We start from the raw sequence: 5506 nt of genomic DNA, 5'->3' as shown, positions 1-5506 counted from the left end.
CTCTAAAGAGTTGTGTCATCAGGTATAAAAGCTAACAATAGATTTAATAAGTTGTTTATTTCTATAATGAGAGAAACCCTTATTATTCACTAGGAATAGACTGAATTGGGGGATACTATAATAGATGTCAGAAATAACAATTGAAATTCTGAATACATTAGAACCACAGCATGTTGCAGACCAATTAAAATTGACAACCAAGTGAAGCAAATACACATGGATAAATATAAAAAATTCAAGTTGCTATTAGGGTGATTTTTTTCCTCTCTTTTCTCTTTACCACTTGATATTTTTCCTTCTTCTTGATATTTCAGTTCATTTTGTTAATCTTTTCCTGCTTGGTTTCTGAATTTTAATTAAATTGAAAGTTGTCAGATAATCAAACTTTAATGCATTGTAGAATACTGTAGCACTTTGATGTATTTAGTGCACTGATGTTAGGAAACTATCACTAACTAGAAATACCAGCATTTGTAGACAATATATAATTTTCATAATCTTAAACAAAGTTGGGAAAAATACTGTGCTAAACATTTCAGCCGTGTGTTCACCTTTCTGTATTAGATTTAGTATTGGCAACTGAGTAGGAGATTATAGGGTGCAGCTGCCTTAACCTTCAACAGTAAATGATGCTTGTTGAATTGTCTCCATGTGCCTCTAAAACCCAGGAAGCTTAAAAATATAGGCTTGATGCTAATGATGAGAAAACACAGTAAACTAACAACACTTTGGTTGGAAGAGAGTTGGGACTAAATATATTGCTAATGAAGATTATGGAATTATTTTTTCTGAAGTTCTTGAAGAATGTTTTGTCTAGGGCAGGCAAAAATTGGATTAAATCTGATATAACAACATAAAAAATAAATACCTGGCAGGGTGGTACAACGCATGGCGGTGCACGCTTGTAATCCCACACTTTGGGAGGCCGAGGTGGGCGGATTGCTTGAGCAGCCTGGGCAACATGGGAAAACCCCACCTCTACAAAAAATTAGCTGAGTGTGGTGGCATGCACCTGTAGTCCCAGCTACCTGGGATGCCAAAGTGGGAGAATGCCCTGAGCCGGGAAGTCAAGATGTGATTGCACACTGCACTCCAGCTGAGGTGACAGAGTGAGAGCCTGTCTCAATACAAAACAAACAAACAAAACCCAAACCAGATACCATTTATTGAGTACCACTTACTGTATATTGTGCGTTGTACTGGATGCTATACATTATCTAATTTTATTTTTGTAGTACCCTATGGAGTAGGCATTATTATCACAGGTATACACATGATAAAATTGATGCTCAGAAAAGTTAATTACCATACCCAGGGTTACATGATTAGAGCAGAGACTGGGACTCCAAAGCCCATACCTGTATCCCTTCTAATTTCAGTGACCTACCAACATCTATTATATATGAGTTCTCATGTCAAAAGACACAATAAAGTATTTATTCATAAATGTATTCTAATGTTTAAAAAATAATATCAGAGAACAGCTAGGTGTAATCCCAATACAAACATAATTTCATTTAAACACAAATGCAGTTCTGGCCTGCAATGGATTTTTAACTGCCATCTTTTTTGATGAAATAGCATCTGCAATGTGTATGGAGGTTAGTGGGGGAGGAGACAAACAGCAGTTCCAGGAACACTGAAAGAAAAGGATCAAATTAAATGCTTTCTACTCTCAGACAAGATTAATAACCCTTAAAATACTTTTCTTATTTAATAAATTGTGACAGAATCACTCAATGTGGGCTCAGAAAAGGACAAAATGATTGGGCTCCTTGCAAGATGTTTTTTAAAAACTGAAATCAGATTTATACTAATCTGAAAACAAATAGGTTTCAGGGTAAGGGGAATCAGTCCTCGCGGAATTAATGTGTAAAAAGTAGCAAACACTGCCATCTACTGGGCCTTCATTTTCTCTTTGTTATAAGTTTTGCGGATGATCATAGCTATTACGTATATTGAATACATAAATAAGAAAAGACATCCGTTAGTTGTTATGAAGATTTCAAGCTACCTAAAAATAATTGAGTGACTATGTTTATTTCTTTATGAATACATTCTAAGTCCCTTTATTATTGGTGTTAACAGAAATATTCAGGAAAAACAAAATAATTACCTTCAAAGAAATGTTATCTCAATATTTTGCAAAATCTTTTGAGGAAGAAACTTAAACTCCCCTGCAGAGAAGCATCACCAAGTAAAACCTGAGAGAAACTGTCACAGGTTTGTGAAATGCTGCACTTTCTCTGCTCAGCTGACAACTCTTCTTCCCAAGCTGTCTGATCCGTCCCGGAGGCTAACATATCTCCCTCTTTACCAAAAAGAGGGGGAAAAGAGAACCACTTTTCCTAGCGAGGAGGCTGTGCCCTGTGTAGTGTGCATAAATGATCATTCTATCCCTCCAGCATGGCGGGAAAGAGGGGGCTGGGTGTGCTGGACCCAATCCTCTCTGAAGGAGGACTCAGGGCCCTGGTTCATCTGACTCAGTCACTGTCAGTTCACTCAGGAAGATGGTTTGTGATTCACCCTCTGGGAGCACTTCAGCCCAGCGTTTGTGTTCCTTCGACAATCTGCAGCAGTTTCACCTGGAGAGCTTGTTGAAGATGCGGGTTCCTGGCCTGAACCCAAGACATGCTGAATCATAAACCTCTGCTCTGGCACCCAGGAATCTGCATCAAACAGGCTATTCTTTTTTATTATTATTACTTTAAGTTCTGGGATACATGTGCAGAACGTGCAGGTTTGTTACATAGGTATACATGTGCCATGGTGCTTTGCTGCATCCATCAACCCATCATCTAGGTTTTAAGCCCTGCATGCATTAGATATTTGTCCTAATGCTCTCCCTCGCCTCGCCCCCCACCCCCCAACAGGCCCTGGTGTGTGATGTTCCCCTCCCTGTGTCCATGTATTCTCATTCCAACAGGCTATTCTTACGCGTTTTGGAGACTGATAACCACTGACCAGAACCTTGGGATTCTTACTCTTGTAGCCTCTGTGGTTCCTAAGATCAAACTCCCAGTGGGAGGGCCTACAATGCTTCATTCCAGGCCTTTCTGGCAAGGATTGTTCTAGAGCCATGTAGCCCTGCACATCAGCACCAGCTGTGGCATTTTGAAGAGTTCTGCTTCCGAAGTCCCATCTCAGTGATTCTGATTCACTGAGTACTTCCTCACGCTGCACCAATGTACAGCCAGGCTTAGGAAGCCGCAGCTCTAGGGAAACTCCAGGATTACCCCTGCAAAGACAGTCCCCAGAAGACTATGAAGCAGGCAGAACATGTTTGCTGTCTCCCACTGTCTCCTGCATGTGGCCTCCCCTTCCTCTTGGTACTCCACCTCCTGCTGTGGGCACCTCCTCTCTCTTTCACTACCAATTCTCTGATTCCTTTCATTTATCCCATTTTTGATAAGGGTGGTTGATGGCAGCTCACCTCTCCCAAAACATTAGCTTTTAATGAACTTAGGTGCTCACAGGGTGGTGTATAAAATCTGGAAATATGCAATGTTGTTTGTCATATATTGTAGTATCCAAACCAACTATGTCTTCAGACTTCGTGCTTCTTCTTTATTTTATTTTATTTTATTTTATTTTATTTTATTTTATTTTATTGAGATGGAGTCTTGCTCTGTCACCCAGGCTGGAGTGCAGTGGTGCAATCTCAGCTCACTGCAACCTCCACTCCCTAGGTTCAAGCAATTCTCCCACCTCAGCCTCCCAAGTAGCTGGGACTACAAGCATGCACCACCACCCCTAGCTATTTTGTTGTTGTTCTTGTATTTTTAGTAGAGATGGGGTTTCCCCGTGTTGGCCAGGCTGGTCTCAAATTCCTGACCTCAAGTGATCTGCCTGCCTCGGCCTCCCAAAGTGCTGGGATTACAGGCGTGAGCCACCGCACCTGGCCAAGTGCTCCTTCTTTAGATAGAATGTCATTGCATTAGCCTGGTAAAGGCTGGCAGCTTGTCATGAGAGGGAGTGTGTGTAGTTGGACCAGGGCGTACTGCGAACTGTGTGGCAATATGAACAGAGCCTTGCTTCTGGAGACCTTTGTGGAAGTTGACTCATGTGAGTTATCACCTATTTTGGAGATGGTGGACATCACAAAGGCAGTGAGGTGTCAGCAAACCAGAGCTGTCTCTGACTTCCCTACCTGACACAGTGACACCAAGTAAAGGCATTTATCTCCAGGACCAAGAACACCCTTCTGTCACTTATCTATAGCCAGTCTGGCCATCAAACCCAGCTCACATCTAAGCCCACTGTGGAGCCCTCTTAGGCCAGGCCTGTTCATAGCGATCTCTTCTTTTCCAAAACCACAGCAAGGATACTTTGATCCACCAAATGAAAACTAGTTATAGACTGTTTTCAAATATTCCTTATGTCAAAGAAGAAAGTATAAAGAAGGATGATTTGAAAGAGAAAATTTGGGATGACATGTAATATAAGTATTATTCACTTTATCATTATCTTTCCAACTCACTGGAAAGATGCTCATTGGAGGCAGGGACCATGTCTTGTCTTTTTTATATCTTGCGTGATACTCACACAGAGCAAGTGCTCGATAAATATTAGCTCATTTGATACAGCTTTTTCTCTCGCATCTCTCCTCAGGAATGAGGCATGAATAGCAATTTACTGGAGTGCTCAAAAGTGCTTTTAATGTAGGACTTGTCGAATATTCTCCACATTGACAACTACAAAGCTGCCAAGTAGGAAATGTCTCAGGTAAGAGACCCTCTGGAGTCTCAGATTCAGATCCTTCCCAGATGAAGTCCTTCTTTGGTTGGTGATCTTAGACACCTACCTCTTCTGCTTAGTTCTATCAAATTCTCATTGGTTCACTATGCCTTTTTCCTGTACATAGATCTTCCCCTTAGGCAATTCTGTTATTCTCTTAGAATAGTGTTTGTCCTGCTCCCCAGTCTCCCACAGCCATAGACATATCCTCTTCTGACTTACTGATGGTTTCTCTATTCTGGTTACATTAGAAATGTAACTTTGTAAAATACTGCTATGCAAGCTTCTAAGCAAGTTTGATTTCATTGGTTTAGAGAGGGGGCCAAGAATTTGAAGTTTTTAACATTCTCTTGGCTAATTCTAGCATACAGTCAGATTGAGAACACTCCATTTTCTATTTTACATTGTGCTCAGCTAAGAAGTTCCTGTTTTGTCTTTCTCCTCAATTTTAGGCCAGAACCCTGGCTTACAGTTTAACTGTTAGAAATTAATATTTGCAAGTATAACCATTCACCTAAAAAGCCGACAGTGATATAGACTATGTAAAATAAAACCAAATAAAATTATATAAACATAATGTATAATAGAAGAGTGTTATACTCTGCTCTACTTCTATTTCTTGTGGAAATAACTAGAATCCTCAGATATTTTAAAGGTTTTAAGGCTAGAGATTCCCCCAAATGGGCTTAAGAACTGCTTAGTTGATATATGAATTATAAATTGATATGAAACTGAAAGATTTGGTGAAACAAGATCTTGAGACTCTCTA

The sequence above is a fragment of the Piliocolobus tephrosceles genome, chromosome X (genome assembly GCF_002776525.5).
Source record: "Piliocolobus tephrosceles isolate RC106 chromosome X, ASM277652v3, whole genome shotgun sequence".
Lineage (NCBI taxonomy): Eukaryota > Metazoa > Chordata > Mammalia > Primates > Cercopithecidae > Piliocolobus > Piliocolobus tephrosceles.
Note: the sequence above shows the minus strand (reverse complement) of the source record.